This window comes from Cynocephalus volans, chromosome 6 (assembly GCF_027409185.1).
Source record: "Cynocephalus volans isolate mCynVol1 chromosome 6, mCynVol1.pri, whole genome shotgun sequence".
Lineage (NCBI taxonomy): Eukaryota > Metazoa > Chordata > Mammalia > Dermoptera > Cynocephalidae > Cynocephalus > Cynocephalus volans.
Window position 1 is genome coordinate 26,309,358 of NC_084465.1, and position 16,883 is coordinate 26,326,240.

General features: G+C 43.8%; 1 protein-coding gene and 1 non-coding gene across 2 annotated transcripts in view; both read left to right on the forward strand.

Annotated features, from left to right (window-relative positions):
* The window catches only part of ZC3HC1 (zinc finger C3HC-type containing 1), a 34,890-nt gene extending 23,014 nt beyond the window's left edge, over positions 1-11,876 (forward strand). The window contains exons 11-12 of the transcript XR_010023846.1: positions 6,286-6,477; positions 11,640-11,876. The gene's annotated coding sequence lies outside the window, so the exon portion shown is untranslated. The remainder of the gene's footprint in view (positions 1-6,285; positions 6,478-11,639) is intronic.
* Positions 10,958-11,032, forward strand: TRNAI-GAU (transfer RNA isoleucine (anticodon GAU)). Its single transcript has one exon. It is a non-coding gene; the product is annotated as a tRNA-Ile (tRNA).
* Positions 11,877-16,883: the final 5,007 nt, after the last annotated feature.

Here is a 16,883-nt window from a genome sequence, read left to right on the forward strand (position 1 = left end):
ACACCCAATCTATATTCAAAATTCCTAATGTGTTTCAAATATGTTCTTTACATCTAATTTGTCCAAACCGGAATCCAATTCAAGATAATGGGTTGCATAACTCTCTTTAATCTAAAGGACAGTCCTTTTTTTTAAATGCATGTCAAATTTTAAATTTGTCATTTTTCAATCCTGATTTTTAAAAGGGTAAGTTGTATTGATGTCTCTCCTAAATCAAGCCTTTATCAATAAACAAGGCTGGGTAGAGGCTGCTTCCAGATTAATTTTTTAAGGGTGCTATCTTAACCTTTGGCAGTGGTAAATAGCTTGACTGTACATTGTTGGTCTCCATGGTCCACCTTAGAGGGAGACTAATGGGCATCTCTCTTATGTTTGTAGAAATGAAACCTCTGGCCCAGGCTGGAAGCCATTTGCTGACAGGTGACTAAATAAATTAGCAGTCTGCTCTCTAGAAACTTTTAGCCTCTAGATCCAGTTACTTGAGGAATGGTATGGAATCATCAATACAAAATAGACAAATGGATTGCAAACCTAAGATTCAGGTTATAATAATGTGGGTAATTTTTTAAGTCTTTCCAGCACAATTTTCAATTTATACTCCCCCAGAAGACTTATATTTGTTTAGAAGAGGCCAGCTCCACATTCGTTTGTGTGGGGTGTTTTTAGATCATAAGTGGAAGCAGGTTGAGATAGGATTGGTATAATTAAAGAAACATTAAGTTTCTTCCATGTGTGAGGTGCTGTGCAAGCCCTCAGATGAATGACTACCTGTTTTCCACCTTCAAGAAGTTTATAGTTTGGGTCTGACCAGTCACTCAGTTGGTTAGTGCACAGTGTTGTAACACCAAGGTCAAGCGTTTGGATCCCCATACCAGCCAGTCACCAAGAAGGGTAGTAGTTTATAGTCCAGGCCAGAAGATACACTGATACACAGATGTTGCATAAGACAAACTGCTAAATGCTCTAGGAAAAGTGTAAAAGAGGAAGAAGTTAATGCTTATGTATAGAATTGTAGAGAATTTCAAGGAAGACGTAGATTTGAGCCAGACCTTGGAGATGAATGGGAGATGTAGGCTCCATTAGAACAGAGACCTTATCTGTCTTGGTTTTAATCCCAACACTTGAAACAGTGCCTGGCATATGGTAGACACTCAAAAAAAAAAAAAAGAAAAGAAAAAGAAAAAGTGCATTTGAGGCTGAAGGAACATTGTGAGCAAATGTGCAGAGTGTAGGATATGTTCCAGAAAGAGCAGGTATTCCACTGTGGCTAGAGCTTTGCATTAAGTAGAAGAGAAAGAAGAGAATGGAAATTGGGCTGGATTGGAGTTTTGTATGTTATTCTAAGGAGTTTGGGCTTGATTCTGTGGGGAAAGGGAAGCTCTTGAAGGATTTTTGAGCAGAGAATGACACTTGTGGTTAGGAATATAATTCTCATGTCTCTGAATAGCCTGCATTAGGGGAGACAGGAAGGATTTAAGGGAGGTGTGAGGGCAGTGGCTGTGGGACACGATTTGATAGAAATGTCAGTAATGATTTCAATGTGATTAGTTTGGGCATGAAGAAGGGAGGAAAAATCAAAAAGGACCTTGAGGCTGTGGCCCAGCCAATCAAGATAGAGAACTCAGATGGGGAGGGAAGACAGTAGTTATACTTTTAACATATTAAGTTCAGTCATATGTGAAGATATCTGTCTAGAAATGGTATTCTGGAGTTCAGGAAAGGAGGATTGTGTAGACCTCTCACAAGAGATCTTAATGCCATCCTGTTAAGTAGCATACCTGTGAAACAGAGCTCTAGTCTACCTGACAGAGTTTCTGGTGAGTAGGACATTAAGCTGCAATACACAGGAAGTACTAAGTGTATGTACTTTCAAACCGTGATGGTGTATTCTCAGAGGCGATTGAGCTCATAAGCTTCCTTTCTCAAAGCATCTGTTCTCTTCCACACATCAGGACATCTCTTCAACCCTACGGACTTATTCATTCATCTAGTAGTTTGTTCCTATAAAAGTTTTTAGTTTGGCCTTTCTAGGGACCCATTCTTCCTGATTTGACTCTTTAATTTTTTTTTTCTTTTGGCAGATCCTTTTAAAGAAGATGATTGCCTACAATTTCATTTTTGCTATTTTACTGTCTACAAAGGTATCATTGTAAGTCAGCATTCTAAGGAATTTTCCCACTTGTATTAGCCACATTAAGTAGTTTATGAGAATGCTATGTAATCTCTGTGTTAATTTATCTTCTGATGGTAAATTGAACTTCAGCACCTTCCTCTCCACCTCCTATTAGTATCTTGAAGACACCCTCCTATTCCAGATTATGCAGACCCCCCCAGCCTGCAGCTTCTCCTTTCACTATTTTTCTCCACTAAGGCCTCTACGATTCCATGTTTTGTTTTAGCAAAGGTTGCATTTCCCATCCAAGTGGAGAGGAAGGCTAAAGCTCAAAGACATTTGATAACTCTCTCTGTCATCCAGCTAAAATGTGGCAGAGCTGCACTTAAATTCATCTTCTTTCCCAGCCTTCTGTTCTTTCCATTATAATACAGCTGGGATATCTTTCAAGCACTATGATTCTATGATTTTTTTTTTTCTGAGCTCAAAGTTGAGATCTGCCTCTCATAGTAGAAAGGAATGTCTTGCAACCATTTATAGGATACTAGTATCCATAAAGGAGTTTTATTCTTGGCTCTTTTTAGATTTTAGCCAACTTTAATAGACTTAGCAGGTAGAACATTCTCTTTGGGGGCTTTCCTCATGTCCTCATTACCTCTTAAACCAGTTTCGGTTGCCTCAGAGCCAGCTTTTGAATCCTTTCCACCCTAGTCCATCTTAGCAACAAAAACAACTGCATTGACAGCTTCACCAATGACAAAAGTACAAACACTTCCTTCTCAGTTTTCCTTTCTGTCTTCAGTCTTACTCCTATCCTGGGTTTTCTTTGGCTTTATATAGCTGCTATGTGGGTCAGTTGACCCATGCCCTTAGAAATGAATGCTGCATTTGAGCCCTTTAATTAGAGACCGTTTGTTCCATCTTTATCCCATGCCCTCTTCTCTCATTGCTTCTTGACTACAGTTGTGGTGGTGCTCAGGGCTTTTCTTTCCAGCCTCTCTGGTTGGATTGACGGTTGTGTAGCTGAAGCCAATTAGGAAGAGAGGGAAAGGGGAACATACAAAGGCCTCTGGGTAGGACAGATAAATCATAGAAATTTGGTCATGTGTACCCAGAAATTATCCAGAGATTCAGATCATTCTAACAATGTATTTTTCAGCTTTCTGTATCTTTCCTATCAACTACCTATCACTATCCCAGTAGGCAGATATAGAGGAAAATTGACTATTTCCCCTAGTGGGTTAGTAACAGCCCTCAAGGAACATAAAATGTGAGGCCTGGAAGGGACTCAAGATTCATCTCCAAGGCCCTTACTGTTCTCATGAAGAAACCAAAATCACAGACCCAAAATCCTTTTTAGTCTTTGTGTCCATTTCCCAGCCTGTCCAACCTAACAAGAACCAAGGAGAAGAAAACACAAGAGGACCTTGAAGCCACAGGGTGGGTTTCAAGCCATTTTGAAGTGATAGTGAAGCAGAGACCGACCAGAGGTTGCCTCCTAGTGAGACATGAAAGAGAAGAGAGGGAGAAACAGCCTTGAGAAGGAGAACACCTGAACCTGGATTTCACTGCTACTACAAATAGCTATCGTTGCGATTACAGCAGTTACAGATTGTTTGCCAAGCACTGGTTGAAGTACTTTATGCATTTTATCTCATTTAAGCCCTATAGCAATCCTGTAAGGTAGGTACAATTACTGTCCCTATTTTACAAATGAGGAAGCCAAAGCATAAGTTAGTTCACTTTGCTCAAAATCAATGAGGGTCAGGATTCAAACTCAGGCCATCTGTCTCCAGAGCCTGTGCTCCTAACACCGTACTGTCTGCCTCCTAACCAAGGAGAAAGTTCAGAAAAGGAAGAAGTATATGCAGACTATGTTTAATGCATTGTTACTTACAGTAAGCAGTTGAAAATAACCTAACATGTACAGTATCAGTTGATGGACTATAACTCAAGCCATCAGAATGATCATTGTAAGGATTATGTAGCAGTGTGGAAAGTTGTTTGTGATATAAATGAAAAATAATTTAACTGTGACTAAAAGAAACTTTAAGAAAATGAATAGTCAGTCTACTAAAATGGGGATGTATAATTTTCTTTGAATTTCCTTTTTTAATATATATATATTTGGCTGGCCAATATGGAGATCTGAACCCTTGACCTTGGTGTTACAGTGCCTTGGTGTTACAGTTGGTTAGTTCAGCTCTAACCAACTGAACTAACTGGCCAGCCCTGGATTTCTATTACTGTTTGTGCAATGAATTTAAAAAATTGTGTCCTTAGTCTTTATAATTCTATAAACAGTAAGTGGCCTAACAAAGATTTCCAGTAACTTTAATGTCCTTCCTTCCCCAGTATCTAAATTTTTGTGCTTTATTGTTTCTCCTGTTCTTTTTTGTATGCCTTTGATATAAGGGAGGTGAGAACAACAGAAAAGTAATAGCAGTAAGTGACATCATTAAGAAAGAAGTTTTAGTTTGAAAGTTGCCAGATAATATATAGCCTAGTTTTAATAAATGTTTTGTATGCAAACAACTGAGAAATATTCTTTGTAGCTTACTAGCTCATACTAGGTATCAGGTGTTCACTTTGTACAGTTTATAGACTGTGCAGGAAAGTTATCTGTTCTAAATCATGTAGTAAGAATAGAGCATACAGGCCTGGCTGGTTAGCTCAGTTGTTTAGAGAGCTGTGTTGTAACACCAAGGTCAAGGATTTGGATCCCTATACTGGCCAGCCACCAAAAAAAAGAATAGAGCATACAATTATTATTTGTCGAATAAAAGTAAAATAAAACTTAAAAAAGAATAGAGGGAGCTCTACCTTCCTTTTCTCCCTTTCTTGCAAGTCTCCTTCAATCCACCCTCACTCCAGAATGGAATCTAGTTAATCCTTTTTTTTTAGTGGCTGGCCGGTATCAGAACCCTTGACATTGGTGGTGTAACACCACGCTCTAACCAAGTGAGCTAACTGGCCAGCCTAGTTAGTCCTTTTCTGAGCTGAGTTTCTAAATAGCTGTTGAAAAAGCAGTGGCTGCACACCCATGTTCATTGCAGCACTATTCACAATAACCAAGGTGCGGAAACAACCTAGGTGTCCACCAATAGATGAATAGATAAAGAAAATGTGGCATGTACATATGATGGAATATTATTCAGACTTAAAAAAAAAAAAAGAAGAAATCTTGTCATACCCTGCAACATAGTTGAACCTTGAGGACATTTTGCTAAGTGAAATAAGCCAGTGACAAAAAGACAAATACTGCATGATTCCACTTATGTGAGGGATCTAAAGTAATCAAACTCACAGAAACAGAACGTAGACTGTTGTTACAAGGGGCTGGGGACAGAGGGAGAAATGGGGAGGAGTTCTTCAGTGGGGGTAGAGTTTCAGTTTTGCAAGATGGAAAAGTTCTAGAGGTTTGTTGTGCAACAATATGCATAAAGTTATCACTACAAAACTGTACACTTAAAAATGGTCAGGATGGTAAATTGTGTTATGTGTTTTTTACCACAATAAAAGAAAGCAAGCAATGGCCACTTTTACTGCCACCAACTTTTTATATATAAGAACAAGATCACTACTTGAATTCTGTCCCCTTAATCCTTCCCATCTAAGTTTGGGCAGTATCATTCATCATCCCTTTTCCTTCTATTTACATGTCTGATTATGTCTTTGCTCTTAGACTCTAGCTGTGTCATGTCTTGGTTTTCCTTGGAGCTTAAGTTGCTCCTTCTCTAATACGGGAAGAAAATGGATGTGAAACCAGAAGTGAGACCTTTTTTCTATAGATCCAGAGAAATTAGATTTCAAAGGAAATGTGAATTAACAGACATTAAGTGATTAGACAATCTCCCCTTCTTAAGGATCATGCCATCTCTCAAGTGTCCAAGAGCTGGGGTAAGTTACTATAGTCTACTTGTGATTGACTCAAGGTTGAGTATACGGCCTTAGTGCCAAGCAGTGGCTCTGGCAGTACTCAGCAGAACCACTAGATGTCACCAGTGTTCCACATCTGACTTCCTTGCCTGGCTTGAATTGCAGAGACAAGACTACCTCCCCACTTGATACTAACCACCAGCAGATCAACAGTGGACAGTACAGCACTTTATTTTTCAAATGGTTTATTCTTATCTCAGAGTCATTCTTACTTTGTCCCTATTTTCTTACAGGTCTCTCCTAAACCAACTTAAGCTCTTTGAAGCTGAAGCTGAATGGTTTCTGCCATAAGCTATTCCAGTGATGGAAAAAGACCGAAAGCACTAAGACAGTCAATAGGGAGAAAAAAATGAAGAAAATGGAGAGAATGAATATTTACTGAGGAGTTAGAGAAAGGAAAAAAACTGCCTAAATTTAAAGTCCAGGTTAGGACGCTGTGTCCAGGATTCGAGGCATGAGCAACAAGGATAAGAACCAGGTTGAATGGGAAGTCAGCTGGAAAAGGAAACCTGGGGGAAGATAAGCCATTGGCAGCCACATGGGCACACACAGAAAAGCACTGAGGCAGCCCTCCCGAGGTGTTATGCTTGTGCCTGGTCTCAGCACCATTGCTTGGGGTTGGGTCACTCCAGGGCCAACACAAAGTTAGGCAAGCCACTAATGAAGCTTTGAGGACATGTTCATAGAGGCACAGGCCAGAGTGGTGTGTCATCATGGTCACAATGCAGCCCACATGACCTTTTTTGTATGAGGATTCCAAAGTCTGTGACTAATGCTAATTAACCCTGACTCATGGTAGCACTTAGCACAAAGAGGTCATTATCACCACTGAATCGAGTGGGGAAACTGAGGTATGGAGTGGGGAAGCAGCTTTGCTCCATTAGTCAGTGGCACCAGGCCACAAGTTTATCGCTGCTCTGCTCAAATGCCCGTGATGCTGCCCTTGATAATCAGGAGCAAATACTTGCAACAGGGCAGTCCAGGTGGAGGGGAGGAGGAAAAGGGACCTTTGCTCAGTGCTGTTTCCATGCAGAGTAGAGCCATAGAACTGGAAACTCAGAGTTGCAAGGACTACTTGGACTAACATCACAAGTTATTTTTTTTCAAAGAAAATGTAATTTTATTAATATTTTTTACATTCTTGGATGTTGTTGCAGAGCATTTGGGAGGGAAGGGGAGAGGGGAAAGGGGAAGGAAATGGGATGGAAGAAGGAGGAAGGAGGAGGGGCAGGATTGAAGCCTCTGGCACCCCCCTCATTCCCACAGGGGAGATCAGGGGCCTTCCAGCGGTGGCTTGGTCATTGCCAGGCTGTGTGCAGATTGTCATGGGGGTGTGGCAAAAGCCCTCACCTCCCACCGTCCCAGCTTGGGAACACAGGGCCCTTCTTGCTGTGGATGGTCATTGCTGGGCTGGTTGCACGTTGGGGAGTGTGGCCAAGGCCCTCGGCCCCCACCCTTGGAATTGATTGTGGGTGTTGGGGGGGCATTGCTGAGGCCCCTGGCCCTCCACCCTTTCTGGCTTGGTAGCCCAGGGGACTTCCAGTCCTTCTAGGTGTTATAGGTGTTCTTTGGTGAAATGAGATATTTACTAGTTAATATGAAACTTTGTCTCTGGTTGCAGATACTTCATTTTTTCTTTCATTTCTGTGATGGATTATTTGCTGTACCCACTGTTTAAACTGCGCCAGAACTAATTTGTTGTCCTTTGCTTACTTCTAAAATGAGGAAACTTCCTGTGGGGACTAGTACTTGAGCTCTGTGGTTGAGCTAAATTGCTGCTTTGCTGCTGATTCCCTAGGGAAGGCTTTTTGTGCATCTCAGGTTTTAATGGTTGACTTTAAAGATACTTCCGGCTCGTGAGAGATCCCTTGCACCTGGTTTGTGTAGAAACTCTGGTCTGGGCCTGAGTCTTCATCAAACTGCGCTCCATGCAATTCTGTATTCCTGACCAATCTCCTCTGAGTGGTCCTGCACTGATTGGGGGGCAGATCAGCTTTCGTTGCTGTGCCCCAGTGTTCTCCCGGTGGGTCTGTCTCCCCCACCACCCATGCTGCAAACTCTTCCCATGGGATGGGCCATATGCTGGTCCCTTGCAATGACTCACTGGCCTCTGAGTGGCTCCTTTTTTTCAGTTGTTGTCGCTCCTCTCTCCTATGTAAGTCCATGGGAACCCTATTAGTGGTATTGCGAGCCTGGGGACCACCATGGCCTTCTTCTCCCTGGCCACTTCCAGGTGACTTCATCCGAAAGGCACAGCTGTGGCTTTTGCCAGCTCCTGCTCCATGCGCTCAGCAGCTCCAGCCTGGACGCGGCTAGGATTCGAAATGGTTGGAGTGGTTTTTTCTTTCTCTCATCGTGGTTTCTCCTGTCTTCATGTACTCCATAGGTCTCTCCTCCTTTTCCCCTGAGCTCTAGCAGCCCCCAGCTTGGCTGTTGTTGCTTCTTTATAGTTGTAAATTGGTTGATTTGTGGGAGATAGTGACTCTGGGACCGTCTATTCCACCATCTTGACCAGAAGCCCTAACACCACAATTTCTACAATGAGGAATCTGAAAGCCAGAGCAAGGAGCGACAGCCAAGATCACACTGTGGGCTGTGGCTAAGCCAGGCCTAGAATCCTGAGGCTCCATGCTCAGTCCCCTTCCTGCTCCACAGTCACAATGACAGAGCAGGAGGAAGAAGTGTTCTGTGAGAGTTAAGAGCACTGGCTCTAGCTCCAGTAGCCTGGCAGGTAGACCTTGCAGGCTCTAGATCCTGTAGTTTGGGTTCAAATCCTGATTCACGGGTCCCCAGCTGTGTGCTTCAGAGCCAGCTACTCAGCCTCAGTTTCTTCACCTGTAAAGTGAGGATAATAGTAGTAGCTATATCATAGGGGTGTTTTGAGAATTAAATGAGATATATGAAGTGTTTAGAACAGTACGTGGCACATGGGAAGTGCTCAGTATTAGCTGTTTGTTTAGTATTATTTAAATGAGGCAGGTGTGGCAATCCTTAGCTGCACACCTGGCCTCTCAGCCACCCTGTTGGCTTAAACCCGATCATCTCTCTGGCCAGTGTCTTCAGTTTGCCAGTCTTTTGGATCTCCTGAGGTATGGAGCACTGAAACAATAGGTGTTGGGAGCAGGAAAAGGAAATCAGAATTTTTTCACCAGATTGCTATAGCTAGGGCTCTATATGCCCTACATGCCATGATCAGACAGTGCAGGTGCTGGTGGTTCAGCTCCAGGCCCAGCTTTAGAAGCATCAGGAAGCACCTTGGGCAACAAGACACAAACCAAGATAACCACATTCCTACCAGTCTCCTCAGGCCCTGGCTTCAGGCCTGGCAAGGCCACCCTCAGGAGGTGGTGGTACAGTGACGACAGGAAAGCTAATTACAGGTATCTCCCTGCTGGGTTGAGAATACTGGCTTGTTTGTCCAGCACAGCTTACCTGAGTCACCCATCCTGGAGCCTGCAGCCACCTGGGGCTGGAGCTGAACCAGCAGGCTGCCAGGAGTCTGAAAGCCTCCTGTATGCTGAACCTGGCTGGTGCCAGCACCACTGGCTTGCTCTCCCCTCAGAAAGCAACTCAAGGAAGTTTAGCTCCATAGACAGAGCTCCAAACTGAGTGAAGAGCCTGGCTGGGGCCTGACAACAGGCCAAACACTCCAGGGTCCATTCTGGGATGAGCAGAATGAGAGCTGAGGCCTCAGAGTCTTTGGAAAATCATGTCCACGGATCAGAGGCAAAACTACGAGGGAGGGAATGGATGGGGCAGCGGCTGCCTCCTCCCCTCCGTCCCATCCCCCATACCACCCGGCCACTCTGTGCCCCACTGGCCTTTGGGGGGCCCTGGACACACTTTGGTTTTTGTTTTGTTTTGAGTTTTTGGCAGTCAGCTGGTATGGGGCTCTGAACCCTTGACCTTGGTATTCTAATACTGTGTTCTAACCAATTGAGCTAACCAGCCAGCCCCCCAGGCACCCTTGCCAAGCCCCAGCACTGCCCAGGCCCACCTGCCACTCAGCAGTGATCTGGGCTCAACCTGGGGATTTTCCAAAGTAAAATGAGGAAGAAAACAGGGGCTATATGTCACGATGAAAGGTCTTAAAGTATTTTCTAGTTCTATTGTAATTTTTTCAAACAGTATAAAAATGAGAATGAAAGTCCCCTGCCCCTTCTCACTCACTGAGTGAGAGAAACGAGAGGGTCGTGACTGAGGAGAAAAGCTGTGGGGTGCCTTCTGTGGGACTGAAGGGAAGACACCCTCGAGGATATTTCCATGGAAGGGACCAGCTGTGGCACAACTGGCAAAGGGAACCTGAGAAGACCTGAGGGGGACACCTGGGGGTGTGACAGGAGACACGGGAAGCAGTGTTTTAAGGCAGTGATCCCATAGGCCTAGGAATGTGGCTCTTGCCCAAGAAAGAGAGCTAACGAGCCCCCATAAATTTAAGTACTGTCCGAAAGAGAAGGGCACCGAGAAAGGGGATCACACAGGGCCTGCCTCCCCTCAGCCGTGGTCCCACTTGTCTCCCTCCCTCACTGTTGCTCCCACGTCATTAGAGGTGGGCAGTGGCACCCCCTGCTGTGCAGTCAGTGCCCCATGAAAAGCCTTAGCACGCCTGTTGCCACCCCTTGCCCCTCACGCTTTCTAGTTGGTGAGGAAGTGAGGCCGATGACAGACTATCCCCCGAGGGAAGGGAGAGGCGGGAGGGTGGAGGAAGACCTAGTTCTGGCCTTGCTGACTAACACATGACCTCACTGTCATAATGACTGGCTTTGTGGTTAACCTTCCAACCTGGGGTGCCTCCCCACCTGGACTTCAGGATGGCCTCATACAGGACATCATGCTGTTGGTGGGCAGGGAGCAGCCATGGGCTTCATAAAGCAGAAGCCAGTCAAGTGTGGTCCCCAGGGGGCTGGCTGGTTGGCTCAGTTGGTTAGAGCGTGGTGTTGATAACACCAAGGTCAAGGGTTCAGATCCCCATACTGGCCAGCTGCCCAATAAATAAATAAAAATGGGACTGTTGTTTGATCCCAGGTTTTGGCACCAAAAAAAAAAAAAGTAAATAAAAATGGATCTATCCTATAAAACAGTACACACGATCTAAGTACACCCAGTGCTCAGCACACAGGAGGCAACATGGTACAGGGGAGGCCCACAGTGGAACAGGGAACCAGCCTGTCCCAGTGGCCCAGCTCTGGCTCATTCATCCTGGTGACCTGCTTTCCAGGTAGTAATAAGTATCTGAAATTATTCAGAACAACTTATTGATACTCAGAACATGTCAAAGAACCTTTAGGAAAAGTTTGAAACTCTGTCACACACATACACCCCCCCCCCCCCAGCACATGAGGTGTGACAGGCTGCATAAGGACTTGATTTGGGGACAGGAGGTGCTACCACAGGTAGGAACAGTGACTAGTGCCTGAGACAAGGACAGGGAAAAAGCGGAAGGGAGAGACGGCATGGAATGTTGACAGCCAAAGAAGAAAGCCCTGAGAAATCAGCCTGAGAAGCTCCCAGGCTTTGGGTTGGAAGAAAGGGGAATCAGGCAGTTACCGAGGCAGAGGCTGACATTTCTCCTTCCATGATCCTGCAGGCCTGCAGTTGGTGCCTGCTCTGCCAACTGAAGAGCAGGAGGTTTGGGCTGTAGGGCTGGGCCCCATCTCTGAGCTGCTGCCCACTGAGCCAGAGCAAGCAGCAGAGGCTGGTGGACTGTGGTGGATGCCAGAACTGGAATTAACGCTGCGGAACAGGTCACCACATCTGAGGCAAGTAAAGCAAGCCTTTGAGAATTCTGATACTTGCCTCCTCGATTGCCCAAGTGGGAATTTAGTGCCACCCAGGGCCCCCAGATCTTTTGAGGAGTCCCAAAGTGGTGCTTCACACGTGTCCACAAGCCAGTCTGTCACGGACAGTCACCATGAGGCATCTTACGTCAGATTCTCTGTCTCTGGCCTCAGCTCATACTGGCTGACCTCACGTACCTCTAAGCTATTTGAGGGAGCCAAAGCTGCCATGTTTCTGGGTGCCCCAAGAAGTTGCATTTCCTGGCTATGTGGGGATACTAACCCTCTCCCCAATTCGGGGCCAGCCTTGTCAGTGCACCCCAAAGCTGCAGTGCGTGGCCCAAGTCTCGAAAGCTGTTTGTGAACAGTTGGGTTAGCTTCTGACCCTTATCCTCAAACCATGGGCTTGAACTGAGACCAAGGACCTAAAGGAGGAAAGGACACCCACCTGGTCAGCCCTCCTCTCCACTAAGATCCTCCCTCTGCCCTTTTCCTTTGGCACTTGAAGGCAGTTCTAGCTCCTGGGAACCAGGAAACATCCAACATCCCCAATTCAGGAAGAAGCTGTTCCTTTATGTTTGTGATTGTCCACAAGATAGACTTTAGTGTTTTTTCCTGAAACAAAGGAACTGGGTATCCTATAGGTACACGGAAACTTTATACAGGAACAGAATTCCAATGAGAGATTGGTTTTGATTCTTCCCTTGGCTCATTGAAAATCTTAGGACTGAATTTCTAAAGAGCACAACATTGCATAAGTGTATGAGGAATAAATAAGACAAATTGGAGCCTTGGAAGATGTGAAGTCATGTGTAAGATGACCTTTGATCTCTCAGAACTTCTTACCTGCCCTCCACTACATGTTTCTTTCCTGTGACTGTAGCCCCTGTGCTCAGTGCAGTGCCTGGCACAGAGAAGGTGCTCAGGAAATATTTCTTGCATAAATGAACAAAGTACATGTTTAGAGTTGGTGTAGGAGTTTGGAGGCACAGCTAACTTTGTCTTGCAACCCTGGCATGGAGACGAGGCATTCCATTCTGGTCGCTCAAAGAACCTACTTTGAAAGGAGACTGGAAGACATGATCAGCCTCCTCTTAATGAGAAGAGGGCAGACCAGCTTAGGAAGTGGAGGGAAAATTAGCTGAGGACTGGAAAGGGGAAATTTGGGGCTCTGTTCAGGCTACAAAATGAAGAAGGGGACTATGTGCCCAGCAAATATGTGGCCTAACTTTGATAGCATTAGGAAAATTTTAATATAACACACACTTCTGTAGCTCCTCTCCATCTCATTTGATATTCTTAACATAGAACAGGTGAAAGAATTTCTGTGCAAACCCTTGGCTTTATTTTTTATTAAAATAAGGGTAATCCTATATGGAGCTTTATCATTCACACAATCCTTACATGTGCATTGTCTCATTTGATTCTATAACAGCTCTACAGAATTAGGCAAACAGACACTCTCTACTTTCTTTTACAGATGAGAAAATTGAGAATTGCCGCATCAGTAAATGGAGTTAAGAGCTCTAACCCAGGCCTAAACTCAGAGCCCTGTGCTCTTTCTGCCATAGTTTACTTTTTATTGATTGCATAATTTAACACTATTACAACACTACAACAAGTAATTAAAGAAAAAGGTAGTTTTGAAAGCACCTTGTAGAATATAAAGCTTTGGGCTGGCCGGTTAGCTCACTCAGTTAGAGCGTGGTGCTGAAACACCAAGGTCAAGGGTTGAGATACCCTTATGCACCAAACAACAAATATATATATATGTAAAGCTTTTTATATACATAAAAATGTACTTAAATTGAGATACAACATGGTCAGGGCTACTGCTGGTACATATGAAATCTGTCTAGCAGAGCAATGACTGTTTGTACAGTGAACAACCTGCCCAACTGTCCATAGTGAATCTTTGGAGATAGGGAGAGGGAGGTAACATGAAATCTGAAGTCACAAAACCTGAGTCTTAGTTCTAATTCTGCCTCTATTACCTTTGTAGCATTAAGCAAGTCATTTTGCTTGTCTGACCCTGTTGATGTTAATTATGCTGTTACATTTATCACAGCAGTATGAGATTTAAGTGACATAAGACACTTTATGAATGTTATTTTACAGATGAAGAAAGACTTGCTCAAAGTCATACAGTCAGTAAGTGGCAGAGCTAAGACTCAAATCCAGCTCTTCTGGCTTCAGTTCAGATCTCTTTCTACCACATCGAATTAGATATATGCAGTTGATAACCTATAAACTTTTTTTCTTTGCCTTTTGTTCTTATTTTGGTTTTGGTGGGGGTGGATGTGAGTATTTGGGGAGGGGGGAGTTGTTGGTGATGGACATATTTCTCTTAGTTTTCTAGTATAATGGACTAGTCATCATTCATCCAGCACCCATTTCTTCTTCCTCCTTCCTAACAGGACTGAGATTTTCTTGGACCCAGGGGTAGGCTTATTTATCTACTCCCCAGCATTGGAAGGTCAGATCCATATTGCCTCATATCTACTGAGCATGTGCATTTACCCTGTGGACAGAGATGAAAAGTGCAGTCCTCACCTGGCTTCAGGGCTGGGATTTTGCAGGGTGGGTATCAAAGAGCCTGCATGGTCTGGTCCTTGCTTACCTTCCACTCAACAAAGGATGACCTTCAAGGTCTGGGTCTGAGTTCACAGAGAGGAAAAGAGCTTTAATTTGACCATAGTTAACTTTGAGATACTCATTAGTAATCTATAGCAAGACATCAAGAAAGCACTTAAGGACATGGAGTTTATCATTCTGTTTGCTTTACTTTTGCATATATTTGAATTTTTCCATAATAAAAATTTAGAAAGAAAGAAAGCAGTTCAGTATATGAATGTGGAGCTTCAAGAAGAAGTTGAGTTAGAGATGTAAACTTGGAGATTGATGGAGTTTGGATGTGTTGTCCCCTCCAAAACTCATGTGGAAATTTGATCTCCAATGTGGCAGTGTCAGAAACTGAGTCATGGGGGCGGATCCCTTATGAATGGATTAATGCTCTCCCTGGGGGAGGGGGGAGTAATGAGTGAGTTCTCGCTCTATTAGTTCCCGCGAGAGCTCGTTGCTTAAAAAGACCCTGGCACCTTCTCTCTCTCTCTTGCGTCTCTCTCTTGCTTCCTCTCGCCATGTGATCTGCTTGTACCTGCTGGCCGCCTGTTGTTTTTCCGCCATGAGTAGAAGCAGCCTGAGGCCCATGCCAGATTCAGCTGTCCCAGAATCGTAAGCCAAATAAACCTCTTTCCTTTATAAATTACCCAGTCTCAGGCATTTCTATCATAGCAACACAAAACGGACTGAAACAGAGATCATCTGAGTATACCTGGTATTAAAGTCATGGGCCTGGAGGAAATCACCGAGGAGAATCAAGGGCTCACATCTCAGGGAACCCTGATATTTATAGATCAAGAAGGTAGAGGTGGAGGAACACACGGACATGAAGAGGTGTATCCTGGAAGACAGGTGAAGAAGGAGTTTTAAGGAGAGAGTGATCAGTATAAAATGCTCTTGACAATTTGAACATGGTGAGGACTGAGAATTGACTATGGCCTTGGCATTGTCATGGTTGTGATTTCAATGAAGTGATGGGGACAAGGTCTTGATTGGAAGGGATTAAAAAGACCAGTGGAGCGCTGGCCAGTTACTCACTTGGTTAGAGCGTGGTACTGATAACATCAAGGTCAAGGGTTCCATCCCCTTACCTGCCAGTGGCCAAAAAAACCCCCAAAATAAAAACAAACAAAAAGACCAATGGAAAGGAGGTGTTGGTGAGAATTGATGGGTTTTTTGATATAAAGGCCTTCAGAGAATTGGATTGGTAGTTAGAAGACTTTGCTTGACTTGTTTCAAGATAAAAGATATTACAGCATGTTTTTTATGTTGATGGGAATGATCCTGTACGGGTGGAAAAACGGCTGATGAAAAGTGATGATGCAGGGCTGGCTGGTTTGCTCATTGGTTAGAGCATAGTATTGCTAACACCAAGGCCAGAGGTTCAGATTCCCATACCAGCGAGCTGCCAAAAAAATGAGAGAGAGAGAGAGCTCCATAGGAGGCAGCCTTCCCTCTTCTTCCCTCAGACAGCTGTTGTCTGGTTGTGAGCTCTGGCCACATCTTTGTGGCCAGCCTGAAGATGAAGTCAGTGCAGAAAATAGTGGAATGAAGAGACTGAACCTAAATTTTCTGACATTGTGGGGTCACTGGACCTATTAATCTGCAGCCTCCCCTGCCCCTGGACTTGCTATTATGTGAGATAATAAACCATGTCATTGTTTCAGACAGCTCAAGTCAGGTAGTGGTGGTTTTTAACTTTATTTTGAAATAATCTTCCTTACAAAAAAGTTGCAAGAATAGTAAAAAGAACACCCATACTTTATCCAGATTTACCAACATATAACATTTTGCCACATTGATATGTAATTCTCTCTTCTAAAACACACACACACATGCACTTTTTTCCTGAACAATTTGAGAGTGGACGACATATCTCATGCCCCTTGATACCCCTTCATTCTTCGTGTATTTTTCCTACTTTTCTTCATCTGTATTTCCTAAGAACAAGAATATTCTCTTATAAACTGATAGTCCTGTTTTCATATTCGGAAAAGTTTACGCTGATACAATACTTTCATTTAATCTACAGTCCACATTCTAATCTTGTCTGTAGTCTCAATGATGTGCTTGAAAGTATTTTTTCCTAGCACAGGATCTAATCTGTGACCTATTACATTTCATTGTTGTATCTGTTTAGTTCCCTCTAATCTGTAACCATTTCCCAGCTCCCCCCTTTTTTTCATCTTTCATGACCTCATGACTTTTTTATAAAGCTAGTCATTTCATAGAATGTCCTTCAGTTTGGGTTTCTCTAATGTTTCCTCATGATTAGATTCAGGTTACATTTTTATTTTTTGGTGTCTGGCTGGTATGGGGATCCTAATCCTTGACCTTGGTGTTACGACACCACACTCTAACCAGCTGAGCTAACCAGCCAAGCCCTGGGTTACCTATTTTTCACTGGAATATTACTAAGTGACATGATGACC